Below are 18,262 nucleotides of genomic sequence, written 5' to 3' on the forward strand. Positions count from 1 at the left end.
TGCGGGAGCACGGCAGCTCTTAAACATTTCAACAGTCTTTTTTTTCCTGTGAACTCATGCCTTGATGCGGTTAGAATGGTATTTAAATATCTGTTTGGTTCATAGCTAAGACGACTTTGAACAGCGGACGAGAAGAAAGAAATTACTAATAGAGTTAGGCAAGGACATCGCGTATTTTTAGTACAGTAACGTCCATTTCTGTCTGCCTTATGCCTTTGTTTCTCTATGTCAGCTGTTCAAATTCATTTTTGTTATGTTTATAGCTTGAAAAACAATTTAAAAATTGTAGTTCCATTTATGTAACAGTCTCTGTGGCAGTTTGCACAATTAGGCTTTTGTTAAAGCATTAACAACGTTGCAAAAGCAAAGTTTTGTCGGAACTCAAATACCTCCTTAACTGAGACGTGGGGAAGATGTAACATCTCTGCAACGGAACCTCTCGAAAGATGCAAGTGCATGCGCCTAAACAGAGTAAAGAAGAAAGAAAGATGTTTATTTTTTTCCAGGTTATTCTACACAAGTAACAATCCCTTGTCGTACCTGTAGCCGAAGGCTACTTGAAAGTCCGATAAAAAAAATATAAAGGAAATCCTAGCATAGCAGGAATAAAAAAAGAGCAACAGTAACTGTATATGCAAAGGTGTTGGTTGTTGATTCACAAGTCAACTAAAAGGAAGTGAATACATCAGAGTACCAAATAACATTGTAAGGGGCACAGTTCAAATACAGGAGAATACAGATCGCAATGTAAAGATGTGTACTATGATGCGAGTTCCTTTTACGTATCCCACAAAAAATTGCAGACAATATCGATTAGTACTGAACTGGTTGATAAAGCACACAATTGATGAAATTCAATAAGTACATATTGAGAAAAACTAGAGCAATAAGACATTTCAATGCATAACAAAACAACACAATGGCGTCATACTAATTACATGGTATAATCAGAAAATAGTCTAAAAAATATAATTCTTCTTGCTTTGTACAGATCTATCAAGAAATTGATTATTTACTCTGTCTTTAAGAAAGAAAGAAAATATTGCTTCAAGGCACTAGGCAAGTTCGAGGAAATAATGACTCACGCTGGGAGTCCGTTCCAGGTTTCAATACCTGTGAACTGTAGCATACGCTCTCGGTATATATTGCTACACCGTGCTAGATTAAAATGACCTGCAGTTATATTTCTTCTACATCGCGAAGACGAGTAAAATATTAATGAGCTGAATGGGTGGTTCAATCTAACAACCCTATAAATACACAAAGAAATGCTGTGCTGACGTAAATAGTCCAATGGTAATATGCGATATCCGTGGAATAATGGGACCGTGTGATCGTAATTCTTAGAATGAGACCTAATTCTAATTGCGCGCTTTTGGAGCCTAATAATCGGATTTAATATGGTTTTTTACGCCCATCCCCACGAGTCAATGCAATACCTTAAGTGACTTTCAATAAAGGCGAAACACATAAGCCATAAAACTAAGTTGTCAAAGTACTCGTGGGCTAGAATTAAGCCATAGCAACCAGATGACAATCTAGAGCAGACACTGTTTATGTGATCTTCCCATTGCAGGTGCTTCTCAAAAATTGCCGCAAGGTATTTGTAAGAACTTGTCTGAGCCAATGGGATGCTATTTATATATGTATGTTTAAAGGTGTAGTATCTACAATTTTGAAGCGTGTCTGAAAAAAATATATTTTGTTTTCTTTGTGTTAAGTCTTAATTTGTTAGCCAAGAACCAGTCGGAAATTCTATTTAACTCTACATTTAGCTTATGAATAAGTTCTGCAATATTATCCGCAGTTACTATAATACATGTGTCGTCTGCGTACATCAATATTTCTGCAGAGTCTATGATTTGTTGCAGGTGATATATATACAAAGAAAAAAGAAGCGGACTTGACACGGAGCCTTGAAGGATTCCAGTAACAATATTTTGTTTTGAAAAAGACACGTTATTGATTTTCGGGACCTGAGATCAATCGTGCATATAACTTGATGAAAAATCAAACACTTTGCCTCGAAACCCACAATGTTTAAGTTTGTCCAATAAGATGGAATGATCCACTGTATAGAATGCTTTCTTTAAATCTAAAAAGATGACAGCTACTAGTTTATTTAGTTGTAAAGTCATATTTATCTTTTGCATTAACGTGAAGACTGCAGTAGCTGTTGCTTGAGTAATAGAGTTATTGAGCATTCGACACAAAACTGGGCCTAATATATCAATATTTTCTTGTAACACCCTTACAGAAATGCCGTCGGGTCCGGACGCTTTACTGTTGGGTTTATTTAATACGTCTTAAACGATGTCACTGAGCTCTATTTCTTCCAGAATCAACGAATTTACTAATGGATTAGGAGCGGGAGGAGCCTCACTATTTAGCTGTGGTAGTTGAGCGGCTTGTGCTGGGCCTACAGTAGTAAAATGCGTGTTGAAGGCTTCGACAGTGCCTGCATCGACAGTGGGAGGATAAACACACTTCTTTATCTTTTTACCAGTAACCTCGTTTACTATTCGCCACAGTTGTTTGGAGTCGCCGGCAGCTTGAATGATAAGTTTCGAATTAAATGCCTACATTTCAAAGGCCACATTTCAAGTCTTACGTTTTATTTTCCTGTGTGTACGCTTCTGCCTCCCTCTTTTGGCGTGTCATTTACCAAGCGCCGACTGATCCAAGAGCTCGAAATAGTGTTGCAGCGCTTCTCTCCTTTTTGTTGTAAGCAGGAAAGAGTATGGGAATTTCACTTTGGACGCCGGCCTGCAATGAGCTATGGGAGACTTTCTTATCATACGTTCTGGAACAATTACAGATTTTTGTTTCATCCATGTCTATATATGTATGCACCGTGAAACACATGGCACAAAGCTTTTCTTCTGCAACTCTAAGAATGGATATTACCATAGGCATCTATCCATAAAAAACTTGAGGGTAGTCTTGTATAAGCAGCGTCAGTGGGTAGTGGTCAGTTTAATCCAGTTTCAGTACGTTTTACACAGGTTCTTTTTTTTCTCTTCTTGAAACACAGACGCTCGAGACCCATTCCTACCGTCATTACCACCGCTCCGCTGTCGCGCAGGCCCGCTCGACTGCGCATGCGCGGCTCGCACGCGGACGATTGTTAGGTTAGCCGAGACGCAGCGTGCGTTTGACTGCAAAAACAGCGAAGTGGACGAACCGTCGTCGCTACGCTCCGTCACCTCGGTGGCGAAGGCGGCGATCCGCCTTCCGCTGCTCGCATTCACGAGCATTGTTCGCACTCCACCGTACGTTTACTAGCGTTCCTGATGAGGTGGTGTTTCTGTACACTGTTCTGAACCGAAGTGGCTCTAAACTCCCAGCTAACGTTATGTAATATTCCGCTGGCTGCTGACTAACGCCCCATTTGCCGTCGACGTCTGCAACACCATAGGCGACGCTTCTCCACACGTTGTCATTATTACACGCCTGGTAGGTGCCCGGCCACTGTTCGTTATGCCTTGCAGGATTTGCCTTGGGTGTGGCATCGCTCCAACAAGCCGCACCCGCATATTGTTAGAACAACGCCTGAGGAGTCCAAGTGCACCAGCAGACCATGCTATCGCTATCCATGTTTCATCCTTCGAATGAAACTGCCCGATTTCCCAGCGACGTTGCACCGCGTTTATTTGTGGACTACACTTATACGGTCATTAGAGGGTATGGGAGTAGGCTTACGTTAGATGAAATCAGGCTCTGTAGATATGTCTGGACGAAGCGGTGCATCTCGGAAGTGTTGACGGCTGACAAAGTGAGGAAACTGGTTGCAGTGCTTCTGCACATAGCGGTGCAGCCCTTCGTGCGTGCTACATCTATGTTTTCCTCGGAATATGTCTCAGTGGGAATAATGATCTTCGTTTACTTCTTCATACAATATTTATATGAATCTGAACGCATAGTTTTAATGAGTTATTGAGCTCCAGGGTCGGCTTAGATGCAAGGTATTCGTTAGCCGCTCGTAAAATAGAACAGCACTCTGGGTGTGTTCCACTTCTGGCTAGCATCGGAGAATGTCTACGCAGAGAGCTAAGGGGACAGCCGGAGCCAGCGTCGAGCGCAAGTAATTGAACGCGTTTCAAACTGGAAGCTGTGTGGAAAAAGCTTCTGGAAGGGACGCCACCTCATTGGGATAAGATAAACTTGAAGAAACACGTGACGTTTCTGCAGTTTAGCTCTTCGCGTCTGCGAACCAATGAAAAACACGATATGGCTTACGATAAGGGCTTAAGACAGCATGTCTACGTTTTCTTGTTGTGCAGACGACCTTCCCGCCGAGTTTCCAAGGGGCCTGCTCAGTCGCTATCTTGTTTGGACATGAAAGTATCGAGCATTGTTTTTAACTTTGATGGCATATCTGCATCTGATGAGTTCTATCGCAACTTTGAACCATGCAATAGTTTTATTAGTCACGAACAGCCCTTTAGCCAGAGGTCAATGTACAAAGACACATAAACCACTTCTCTCACAGATTCAAGTGCCAGCAGACTACTTTTTTTTATTTTGCTCTGCTACGCAAAGTGCCCAGGTCAAAAACAGGAATGGCACCGTCCGCTAATTTTTATTCATGGTGATTGCTTTCATGAAGGTAGAGCTGTTGGTTCATTATATATAAAGAAAAAAAAAAGAAACCCGCCGAGCTTCCGTGGATGTCTTACTACGCCAAGTAGCCCAAACATTTTGCGGGTGGTTTCAGTTCAGATTTTCTCTGCGCGTATATGCCAAGAGTGTTGTTTCTTTCTCTTTTTGTGCGTATTTTCATGTGGGTTCGATCGGTGCATCACTACTATCAGTGATATCCTGCCGTGGTTAATTGTATATATACAGAGTTCACCAAAGCGAATATAAATACCTATACAGATGCGAATGACGCTTAAGAAATAAATACCTGTAATTGTCTGTGGATATCTTCACGTAAACACAGGACTTCTAGGTCTCCCGTGATGTCAGCCACGCGCTGTTAAACTGCACGTGCCAACGCGCACAGTGTGCTGTCACAATCTGACGTGGCGTACGGTACAATACTTTTTAGAGCAGGGAGTGTAGGAAGCACTCAGTTGAAGCAAGGATTCTTTCTTCTTAACAAAACATCAACCACACCGGAATTCTGGAAGTATATGTCCTATGTAAAGAAAATGAGCCATTTCATAAATTTCATGGCACACCAGACCTGTGCTCTCGGTTGTCCACTCTCAGAGCTACAATAATTGTCGCAAGATTTTGAGTGGTGGACAGGCGACACATTGGCGTCGGCGGGCCGCTGAATTCTTGGAAGGCTGTTTTCGCAAAGCGGGAACGCTGTCCGTAGTACAACGAACCATGGTCGCGCTGGAACAGACGCACTTCTAGCATTCCAGCGCGGCGGTGTATAGACATTGGCGCGTCTGGCGCAACAAGTAAACTTTCGGAATGTGATCGCATCCCCGACGTTGAACGCTGTCATTGCAAAGCGCCATAAACACTCTCGCCCGTAAATGCTGCCACGTCCAGTACTACATGCGAAATCTTGCCAGAGTGATTAAAACTTGGAATATAGATACTACATAGCAAGGAATTTATGAATTTGGCGTTTTTTGTTACCTAAGCTTTCCTAGTTGCAGTTACAGACTTGCTGAACAGGTCAGTGTTGCTGGAGTCAATCTGGCTGGCCATGCGACCAGCGACACCCTTGCACGGTTCTTATCATTTACACGCTTGACAGCATTTTTTCCCGTAATTGTACGCAGCCAACCAAACGTTCCGCAACAAACTATCGTGTTAATTTGGTCCAGTGTATGAATTCGTGATTACAACGAAGGCGCCAAATAAAACAACGGACGAAGGAAGGAGACACGAGACAACCACGTAAGCGCACCAACAACTGAACGTTTTATTTCTTGACACAAGAATAAATGCCTACTGTCAAGGATGAAAACAACAAGAAGAAACAGGGCAGTCATCTGCATCGCGCAAGGAAACCACAATACAGAACCACTTCTATGCGATGCGATGCAGATGAAGGCCCTATTTTTTCGTGTTGCTTCGATCCTTGACACCAGGTATTTATTCCTGTGTCAAGAAATAAAACGCTCAGTTGTTAGTGCGCCTACGTGGTTGTCTCGTGTCTGCTTCCTTCGTCCGTTGTTTTATATGGGGCCTTTGTTGTAATCATGCATAACCAACTCGCCCACCACCACGTGCTCAGTATGAATTCAGCTTAGCTCACGAACTGTTCTTCATACTTGCTGCAACCCAGTGACGCTATCTATGTTTACAAGAGAAACAAAATACTGATCAGGACACAAGAAATAAAAAGAAATGAGAACCAGTAAGAAAGATAAGTCCTTCGCGGAGAAAGTGTTTTGTTTATTAATCAAGAAATAATAAGAAAATAAAGAACTAGTACTACGTTTTGTTTTACGCTGCGAAGCCTGCAGATGTTTACATTGTCGGACTACATGCAGGCGTGCAGGAACAAAAGTGTGCTTAATCTCCCTAGCTTTAGCGGTTCTGCCACAGAAAGTTGTCCCCGTGCATTTGATAACAGCAGCCACAATTATCTGCTGCACATTTATTTTAGACAGAATTCCTTTCTGTTCAAGCTACAATACCTTTAATATGACGAGAATCTTAGAGCTCAAACGGTATCAAAAAGAAAGCATTAAATAATACCCACCTTGTGCTTTTGTCCTGACAGACGAGCTTTTCTTCCCATTTTTGTTGCCTTTTTCTTTTCATTGTTAGAGCAGAATAAATAACCTTTCGACAAAAATAATTATATTTGATGAACTTTATCCTGTTAGAAACGCATTCTTGTATTCAAAACATTGGGCAAGTTTTCAAATTCGCCAAGAATTACCACCAAGCTTCATATCTAAATTTTTAGTGATTAACGGTACCGCAAAACCCCGGCGTGCTGTCCGGCTTACTCTGACCTTGAAATGCTTCGCATGGCACCAGAGTCATTCCAAATGCTCTAACTGCGCTTGAAACATTGCGAAAGTGCCTCTAGCTAGATGTACTTATGCAGGAAGCCACTTTGTCTTGGCCAGCAAGAATATTTGGTGGTGCGACGAGCGTGGGGAATCATGTGATAATAAATAGGGCGAATTAATACTGACTCCCGAGAGTGTTTGAGAAAAACTGTTTTATGGAGCCTCGTGAACGCTGTGCTCATTGCCAAATTATGTCCACTTCCTTTTTTCCAGATAAGCGTATGATTTTCTACAATCGTAGTTATTGAAGATAAGTTATATTCTTGAAATAGGAAAGAGGCATGGTTCTTTGAGCTAATGCGCACCCGGTTGTTGTTTGCAATATTCTAGGGCAACCGTCAGAGAAATATCCGTAGAAACCTCGTTCATCCGAAATAAAAAAAGCACATCATGAATGTGGCCTGAATATGTACAAAAACAGGGTACAACGTTCAAGAAGCGCGAGCTTCCCAGTTTGAACTACGGCGTTCACCTATGAGTGATCGTCCTTTCCATGAGAAGAGAGAGTGATGTATGACCATAAAAAAATAATTTCTGCTTGCCACTTTGGGAAATACGGAACCAGCGCACATGCCCACTGGTTTAGTGAGTGATCCATCAAACGATCCTCCAAACTCAAGTCTCCGTAAAGCTCCACCTGCCTCTTTTTTTGTGTATTCCTAGGATGACAAGCTTTCTTCAAGTTCGTTTACCACTCATGCCTTTTCCTCTTCTTGTCTCTTCTTCTCTGTTCAACTTTTACACCAGGGTACGCGCGATAACTCAGAAACTGAATAATGTACACTGAACGATGCAAGTATTTCTTCCTAACCATCTCGTAAAAGCTGACTCGTAGAGGTTGATGCACAGTCCATCAAGAGCAGTTACTTGTCGACGTCAGTAAAAAAAAACAAATACCAAATTGACGAAAATACTATCAGTTCAATTGTGACAGTAAATACAGCCCGGAAACATACGGTGGCGCATACTGAAAGCCAACCGTACACTTTCAACAGATAAGTATCCAGACTATACACTTGCATCACAGGTGGTCTTGATACGCATTAGCGAATCACCTCTACTGGGTATTGCTTTTCCTATTATTGTGAGTAGTGTTGATAAGGCGTTTAATGCGTTTTGCGCGGGCTCTGTGTCTGGAGATGTCTCTGACCGTTTTCCCACCCACTTGGGTCACTGGGTAGCCCATGGTCAAGTGTTAAGGGCACCCCGCTGCTGTGATGGTAGAGGTGGCTTCGAAACCAATCGTCAGGGCTAGCGGAAGGAGAATATATGACATTGCATAGGTGACGCTAAGGGGCTTAGCCGTTTTAGACCAACCTGTATTGCTGGGAGTGGGTAATTCAAAGTCTAATGGGTAGCGCATCGGCCTGCCGCGCTGATGTAACAGGTTTCTAAGCTAACCGCCTGAACAACTTGGCTCGCTGGGTATGGGGCGCTGGGCATTTCCCGCTGTTATCTGAGCCCTTTGCATGCTAACTTGTAACACGGGTCATATGACACCTTATCTTTGTCACTATTCAATGAACCTGATGTCAAATTGAGCAACTGGGTATACGCCGCTCTCTAATTAAACTTCGTGAGGCCAACTTGGGCAACTGGTTGCAAAATGGCTGCCAGGGGAAGGGAAGTGCAGTCGAAGACTGCCGGAAATTAGGTTGGGTGATGAAATCAGGAAATTAGCAGGCGCAAGTAGGGACAGGCGTAAGTGGGGACCAGCGCTCCACCTTTTCTCTTTTCCTTTTGTCTCAACACATCTTTTCATTTATCTTACGTGCTGGAACATGTCTTTGGAGTACTGGCTCTTTGTCACTGCGTAGGCGGCACTGTGTATGCACTGATCTTCAATGAACCTCTTTGATGTCTACTTCAGCCATTGGCCACGTGCCGCTAGGTATCTGTTGCTTTTCGCTGAACCTCTTTCAATCCAATTTCGTTAAATATGTGCCAGTTAATATGCGCCAGTCTCCAATAAAAAACAGTTAAAATTATTTGGTGCTGCGTGGTGTCACACCAGCGTCATTTATATTCAGACAATCTTGTCTGAATGGTAAAGTTACACTAGCTCCACGCCCGGGCTTCGCGAAGGCGTCACTGAATGACGCATCGCGGCCAGAGGGAAGCGCCGGAGAAGAGCGCGACTGCACACACGACCTGTACATGAGGCGTATGTTCGGCAGAAATTTAGTGCGTCATGCATTTCTTGATCCCTAATCACATTAATGGTGGTCATTCATCGGGCAATGCGTCCTGCTGCAATGTTTTATAATGTTAGCATTTTAGGGTGCTTCGCACGTTCTAGGCATGTATGTATGTGTGTGTGTGTGTGTGTGTGTGTGCGTGCGTGCGTGCGTGCGTGTGCGTGCGTGTGCGTGTGCGTGCGTGTGCGTGTGCGTGTGCGTGTGCGTGTGCGTGTGTGTGTGTGTGTGTGTGTGTGTGTGTGTGTGTGTGTGTGTGTGTGTGACTGCTCATTCAACCAGGTCTGCCCAGTGGCCCAGGTAGGTGGGAACACGATTACATACATACATACATACATACATACATACATGCATACATACATACACACATACATACATACATACATACATACATACATACATATATATATACATACATACATACATACATACATACATACATACATACATACATACATACATACATACATACATACATTAATCGTGTTCCCACTTACCTGGGCTACTGGGTAGACTATGGTTGAATGAATAAAGAGTCGGGCGGCTGTGCTTAGGGCACAAGGTTCGAAAGCAACCATCGGACCAACTTGGGTCACGGAGTAAGTGGCAACGAGTACATACGAGGCCACTCTTCAGCGAACCTCTTTCCTGCTGGCATGAGTCGCTCCAGATGAGCGGCTGGGCATGCACGCCCTTCTATGGAACTCTATGAAATGAAACGAGCACTGAGTATGTGTCAGTCGGTCTCTGCTGGTCTCCATAGAACCTCCTTTATGAAAACTCGGGTCACTCGGTATGTGCCACTTAGCGGGCGGCGAGCAAGGCCACAATTCAGTGTTTGCAAACACCGGCACGCTACGCTTCTCGTCTCGGAGGCCAACCACGTACTCCTTGGCAGTGGCAGTAGATAGAGAAGCACGTCTAGAAAGAAGCGCGAGACGGGATCCCGGTTTTCGCATTGCTCATTTGTATGCGTTCTCAGTCTTGCATTTTGGATGCCATGCACAGGCTTCGCTGCAACGCCGCTAGATGGCACCGAGTAAACTTAAGGAAGGGCGCAAGAGCTGTCTAGTTACAGTACACGCTTCATACATAACTCGTTTCGACCGTTGCAGTAGGTTGTGACGCCATATTGATTCAATGCTAAATGCATTATCGTCGATAGTTATCGTGAGATGGGCTCTGCCAATTTTTTAAAATGTTATTTGTAGGTAACGTGGAGACATAACGCATTAATCTTATCTAGGTATGACGAGTAATGTAGATCTTTATATCTTATTCGTTTGTGGTTGTGGAACTTGATGTACTAAACTGATATAACTTGTAAGAGATTTTGCAATGGTGTAAAGGGAGACCTTCAGGCTCTCTTTCTTTAATTACGTGCTGCTTCCTTTCTATTACCTCAGTTGGCCTCTGTTCTATCAGTTATTTCTTGTGGCTATTCGACTCAATAATAAAGTTTGCAGCATTAACTTCTATAAGACACCTCCGTAGCTTTTGTGAGGCATGGACATCGTCCTTGCGTGGTGCACCTTGCCGGTGCCTACGTGACATGCCCTTCCATCCCGTCTTCATGCACATACATATGCCTTTTGTGATGCAAGGGAAGGTGAAGGGGAGAGAGGACACATATCCCAGTGATATTGAATTGTCAGTCTAGGATGTGGTGCCAAAGCGGTTTTTCTAGCTTTATAGCCATCTATTAGGTCGGTGCGCTCTCGTTCGTCCAATGGAAAGCGTGTGAGTATCCTGCCTGTTCCTCTGTCGGTCGTGGACCTCTTTTGAGTAGTTCCTTCTGGAGCCACGCCGTCACATTTTTTTTATGAAATACTTGTTATTCTACACGTACTTCAGCGCCGCGCCATTGTGCGGTTGTGCTTGAGGTCACGGATTTGATCCCGTCCACGACGGCTGCATTTTGATGGGGCCAGACTAAAAGAACCCTTGTGAGCCGTGCATAGTGCGCATATTAAATAATTCCAGGTGGCCAAAATCACTCGAAATACCCCAACTACGCAGTTTCTCATAATCAGTTCGCGGTTTTAGCCTGTGAAACCCATGCAATACCACGCAGCAATATATGCCAGTTGGTCGAACAAAATATTCAATGTGATGCCAGAGAACTGATTTTCCAATAAAGGGAGACAATACGCAGTGTATTTTGTGCGATTCATAGATGCCATCTCGAGGGCAGTGAGAAACGATCCATTGTCCGCGATAAGAATGGGCGCGGCGGCGCATACGACGACCCGTCTGCTTTCTCCGTTCCCCATGCGCCCTGCATAGAAAGTGGCCGGAAAGCCTCGGCCAGAAATGCCTAGGCCTATGCTAAACGGGGATAGTAAGAGGCGTCAGACGTCATGGTAAGCACCTGCCAGTAAGGAAGGAAGTTGACTAAAGGAGGCCCAGATAAATGGATGCGTCGATTCGAGGCAAAAAAAAAAAAGTCATCAGCCCTTCCAATCTCTGAAGAAGGACGAGCAATGAAGCTGTGGTGTGTTTTAACTGAATCGGTGCACCTACGCATATACAGGTATTATTTGTGTGGGTGTATGCATGTGGTGCACGTGCGCTGTTTTTCCTGTGCATTGTTTTGCCGAGTGCACCAGCATGGAAACCCTCGAGGTTGTGCCTGGGAGCTTTGATAAACCACTTTCATTTATTAATTATTATAATTATAATTACTATTATTGGCAATATTATTATTATAAGGTCGCCTAGGAGACTATGACGCAGCCAAAACACAACGCCCACTGGTGGTAACAATGTGTAACAGGTGACCGTTAAACCAAGCCCCGACCCTAGAGAGGACATGCGTTAACCAGGGCGCAGTCAAAGAAGTGTACGGAGCAAAACACTCTTGTTTGCAATTTGCGACTGAGCACACTTCCTAGTTAATTAGCTGGAGGAAACTGGGAACGACTAGAGCTTTATTCTAGTGGACCAACATGGGGCTCTCTATTTCCCTCCCGTTGAAGCCCGTGTATTGACAGCAGGCTGGAATTCCACAATATATACAACTTCCCCGTGAACTACGTATTCATGAAAGGTAGATAAAACTCGTTGCATTGTTAGAATCGTTGTACCGAATAATTTGCATATAATTTGTTTGGGATAGTTTCTCTAAAACAAGAGCTACAGCTATTTTCTATAACCATACTTCTTCCGTAGAAGGCCATCTATTGACAGCAGCGGGAATATTGTAACGTTTACAAATTCAATGTGAACTAATTAATTATGACAAGTATATGAAACTCGGGGTAATAGTATAGTCATGTTAGCTACCAATCTTAGTTCAGATGTTTTTTCCAAGATACCTAGATTAGATTTAGACCTAGGGAGCGTTTGCGAGAAACTGGAGACGAGCATTTTTTCGTGTCCAATCGACGCGTAGACGGACGGACATCAACCACCTTGGCAGGTTAACTATACACAGCTTCGTTATAAGTAGTTAATCATACTACAACAATGCAAACACCATGTGCTCACATTACATTTAATATTCTCACACCGGGCTCACGCAAACAAATGAAGGCGTACCTCAATGAACGGGAACGGTTCAAGGTATGCGTAACATTATATGGTGTTAGCATGCTGCGGAATTCGTATGTTGGGCAATGTAAATACGAATATAAATAACCAATAAGGTATATGTAAACTGGGAGCGAAGATTCCATAGAAGCCCGCATGTCTAGATGGTCGGTGCGACGTGGGGACAAAATTTATCAATACAAAAATAAATAAATAATCCGGACGTTCCATCCAGAACTGGAAGTGATGTCGTGATCTGAAGCTGCTGGCGCGAGTATTTGAATTTCTTTAGGATTTCGTAGCAGTTTAATTCAACTTGTACGCGACCAGGTTTTTTTTCTTCTGAGATTTCAAATCGTCTCAGCTAGCGCGACAGTGTGTCGCTGAACTATAGGATTGGTCAGCCTTTAGGGTGAACGCAAGTAGGCTGGTAATAACGGTAATTGCTTCTGTAAGATTAAGAACGCAAACCAATATGATGGGAATGAATGGCAGTGCCAGAGTTATTTGAAAAGTCGAATAACATATAGTCGTTTAGAATTATGCGCTCAATATGAAAGACCAATCAAGAAAGACGTTTCAAGTAGTATGACGAAAATGCAGTAACATTATAGACATAGATGCGAAGCCTTTCAGAAATTCCTTTTGACGATATCCTTTGCGACCCAATACATCTAATATCTAACAGTTTTCAGACAGTAAAGCTTTGTACTACATTATCGTTAAGAAAGTACTTCAGCCTCCCAATTTCGCTGCGTGTACTAGGCTTAGTGCCTCTGTTACGAAGAGCGAACAAAAAAACCCAGCGCGACGTTTCTTCGCGCAGCGCTGTGCTTTCGTCGTCATGGCCGGAGGTGGGACACAGCGTGTCACATGCAGCAAGGTGAAGGTGCACGATAAGGTACAGTCTGCATTATTATATTGCGTCGATAAATACCTTGTGCTATCTCAGACAAAATTTGAAGGTCAGTGCACGCCCCGCCTTAAACAAACGCAATGAAAAGAAAAAGGAACTTGGATGAAGCCAGCGTGCTCAAGTGAGCAACGCCATTCCGTTCGACATAAGTGATATACAGAGGCTTGCACAGGCCAGGTATATCTTGCGCCAGAAGCACTGCATTGTAGGTGTCCCCTTGAGCCAAAAAATGCGCCGTAAATAAAAAAAAACGCATTTCTTGTTTTAGTAAGCCAAGATTATCTCTATATATTACAGCCTGTGTCCTGATTAAACATTTTCTGGCATTTTTTTCATATAGGTACTCTTCTTTTGGGCATTGCCTCACTCTTCTTGTTGCCTGGAATATATGGCGTCCTACGTACAAAATTACGCTCAGTATACATGAATATACCTGAATGAAAGTATACCTTTTTTCCTTATCGTTAATCATCACTAGCTGAACTAATCAATCTTATCTCAGCTTATTCATAGCAGTGTTCCGTAGGCTGATTAATTAGTTGGATTTTTTCTGTTCCCGGAGTCAGTCTCAATAAAGGTGAAGAAGGAGCGTAGCACGTCTTAAGAGCTGCATGAAATAACTCTACGGTGTTCCTAACTTTGCTGACGTGGTACACTGAGCGGTCATTACTCTTTATTACGTCTGTCACGTCATCCAAAGGAAAAATCAGCCCAGTGCGGTATACCGCAAAAAGTAATTACAATGAGTATCCAATAGGGAACACCAAGCAGCATCTCAAAATACTTCTAACCTTTTTGTGATATTGAAACCAGCGTGCAGGCGTGCGTAAGGAAAATTTCTACAAAAGAAAATTGTTTCTCTTACGACGGTTACAAGAGAAAGAAAATAAACCGTACTCAAACACTGCAGGGAAATATTAAAAAAAAAACAGTGCGTTTTGAGCGCGAGTGGAGCTGCGTGAAAGCCGTGCTTCAAAGTCATAGGGGAATTAAGATTAACGACTGCTTTAGATGCACCCTGAGGCTTGCACAATTGTTTCATAAAGTCTACACGTCTATATCATTATTTTTTTCACACTTCTAGATTCAATTTAGGCCTGTGTTTACACAGGCATTGCATCTGCTTTTCAAAATCTCAAGAATCTTAATTTGGTAATTTGTTTTAGTGTATTCACTCTTTCTAGGCTTTCGGAGTAAATGTGCAATTGCCAGAATTTAAATTTGCCCCATTACATGGACGTCGTGTTCTGGGTAACTTCCGGAAGAGCTTCAGTTCAGATTAAAGGAGAACAGCACCATGACAAAGCGTAAGACTGCAGCACCAATAAATCTCTGTTCAACTAGGCTATATATGATGATATCATTGCAGATGCGTTCAAGAAATCCTTACCAAGTGTGTGGGATAAGACGGACCCAAATATAAATGAAGGAGAAAAAAGAAACAAGTTTTATTGATATGCTGGGCATGTTAGCCGGGCTGTTTGCCTTAGATCCTACTCCAGGTGGTGGGCTATGATTATGACATATACAGGGATAAGCACTTCACAGCACATACAGTCACACATATACGCATATACATACACTATAGAGACATTTTAAAAGTTTCACAAAGGCTCATGGCCCGCAGAACCATCAGCCGCACTTTAGTTGCACGTAACGCACAGTTAGTACTTGACCATGAGCCGAAAATGTGCTGTAGTGCCAAGCTCGAGCCCCATTGAAGGTCTATAGCACCGCCTTCAATATCACTGCGACGCGTAGTGGCAGCAGTCGCACAGAACATGTTGCAGGTCTTCAGGGACATTACGTTCAGAGCACATTGGCGAGTCCGCGAGTGTAATCTTACACCTGAAGTTTTTTGCGCAGGCCACATTGAGTCTTATGTGGTGAAGCCAAGTTTGGTCTTTTATATTGCAGCCTGGTGACACGTAAAAGTCAGACGATGGGTCTGTTTTGTATAGGGGTCCGTACAGGCAGCTAGCATCTGTACAAAGGGATCGCTAGACACGCCGAGCGTGTGCGGGTATCAGTGTCGCCGCGTCTTTTTTTCGAGGAAGGTATCTGAACCATAAATGAAGGAACATTGTATTAACTTGAGTGCTCTCAGCAAAACGAAGTGCTCACATAAAGCGCGGTCTCTTCGGTCTGGGTGGTAGGCTCAAGAATCCTGCTGAGTAATGACTGCTTATTTAGTACTTGGTTGCGTCAAAGTCAGTGCTTGCGAAGTCAGCCTACATATGGTCGTCGTATAAGAGGACGACCAATAGATTGTTTATTTTTTCATTAGTTTCCTTTCTGGCACTTCAAACTTTTTCAATTAGGTCGCCATTAGCTGCAAAAATTGCCTAAGGTGATCTTTCGGGATGTTTAGAATAGTTTATTACACTAACAAGCCTTTCACATTGCCTGACCTTCAGTGGTGATGATGGCAGGTTGGAGGACAGTTCTAGTCCTTGGTATTTTTTGAATTCATAACCCCTTTTAGCTACAATGAATAGAAATATTTTTTGATATTGTATGTCATACTTACCAGCCCATGAAGAAGCTTTAGTGCATTGTTAATGTTGCACTGAAGTGTTTCATATGACAGCATGATACTTAGAAAAATAAGAACAGATAAAGTATGACGTAAGCTACTGAAGCAGTGATTTCCACAGAACATAGAAATCATAGCATGACATTACTAAAATTAAGGAACTGCCATGATTCAGGCACAGACGGTAGTACTTTTGAAATTTGTCACCACTTTCCAATTAAATAACGTGCACGTATAGTATATAGAGCAATGAACATGTGAGATATAAGTCGCATGGAAGAAAAAAAATCTATGACCTTAGTGTAACTGCAACCATAATGGCTAATATTGTTACAGTTATGGTGAAAAAGAAGGTGCGTGTTATTAATTCAGGTAATGACACCACTGACAGCCCATGCTTCACCTTTTTTGTTCACTTTTACACCTACTATAGAAACATTTCCATAGTAGGTTGCTACTAGCATCAAACATCCAAGGGTCACGAGTTCAAATCCCCTGTTCTCTTCCTTCTTTTTCGTTTTCTCTCTTTTTTTCTTCCCCCCATTTTTTATTATTTTTTCTTTTACTTTATCACTATAGAAAAAAAATCTCCTTTATTATGTATGCCACACGTGTGCAGGTCATAAATAGCAGGTTTCTCCAGTTGAGTGCCATCTGTGCGGTTTAACCAAGCTCAGATTATATATAGATCCAGCTTGACTGGTCCAACTTGACTGATAAAGAAGGCCCCACTGTAGGTTAAATGAGGCGTACAACTGCTGCGGTGGTGGTAGAGTATTCGCCTCGCGTGCAAGACGACCGGGGTTCAAATCCCGGTGCCACGCAATTTTCCAACGGAAAAAAACCACGTGTTGAGAAAAATGCATAAACAGGCCTGGAGTGCGGCCTGATCCTGGTGACCAGAACCGGTAACGCACTCTCTCACCAGAGCAGGATTGGCCACCCTGATGCAGTACTTGGCCACAACCTCCAATATGAATACAACAATCAACCCCCGGCCCTCCGTCCCCAGCAGCCGCGAAGCAACTGATCACGGCGGCGGTCAGATCTGTGACGCAGCAGAGGGTGTTAAGAATCCCTGGCTCTGGGCAGGCCGCCTTTGGAATCTGAACCTGACAACGTTTAACGCTTGAACGTTATCTAGTAAGGCGAGTCAAGCAGTGTTATTGGAGGAATTGGAGGGTAGTAAATGGGATATAATAGGGCTCAGTGAGGTTAGGAGGACAGAAGAAGCATATACAGTGCTGAAAAGCGGGCACGTACTGTGCTACCGGGGCTTACCGGAAAGACGAGAACTAGGAGTCGGATTCCTGAATAATAAGAATATAGCTGGTAACATACAGGAATTCTATAGCATTAACCAGAAGGTGGCCGGTTTTGTTGTGAAACTTAATAAGATGTACAAATTGAAGGTAGTACAGGTCTACGCCCCTATATACAGTCATGATGACCAAGAAGGCGAAAGCTTTTATGAAGACGTGAAATCGGCGATGGGTAAAGTCGAAACAAAATACACTATACTGATGGGCGACTTCAATGCCAAGGTAGGCAAGAAGCAGGCTGGAGACAAGTCAGTGGGGGAATATGGCATAGGCACTAGGAATAGCAGGGTAGAGTTATTAGTAGAATTTGCGGAACAGAATAATATGCGAATAATGAATACCTTCTTCTGCAAGCGGAATAGCGGAAAGTGGACGTGGAGGAGCCCGAACACCGAGACTACAAATGAAACAGATTTCATACTCGGTCCTAACCCTGGCATCATACAAGATGTGGACGTGCTCGGCAAGGCGCGCTGCAGTTACCATAGGATGGTAAGCACTCGAATTACCCTAGACGGAAGAAACTGGTACATAATAAGCCGATCAATGAGTTAGCGGTAAGAGGGAAACTAGAGGAATTCCGGATCAAGCTACAGAACAGATCATCATTATCATCAGCCCGGTTACGCCCACTGCAGCGCAAATGCCTCTCCCATACTTCTCCAACTACCCCGGTCATGTACTAATTGTGGCCATGTTGTCCCTGCAAACTTCTTTATCTCATCCTCCCACCGAACTTTCTGCCGCCCACTGCTACGCTTCCCTTC

The sequence above is a fragment of the Dermacentor variabilis genome, chromosome 6, assembly GCF_050947875.1.
Source record: "Dermacentor variabilis isolate Ectoservices chromosome 6, ASM5094787v1, whole genome shotgun sequence".
NCBI classification, from domain to species: domain Eukaryota; kingdom Metazoa; phylum Arthropoda; class Arachnida; order Ixodida; family Ixodidae; genus Dermacentor; species Dermacentor variabilis.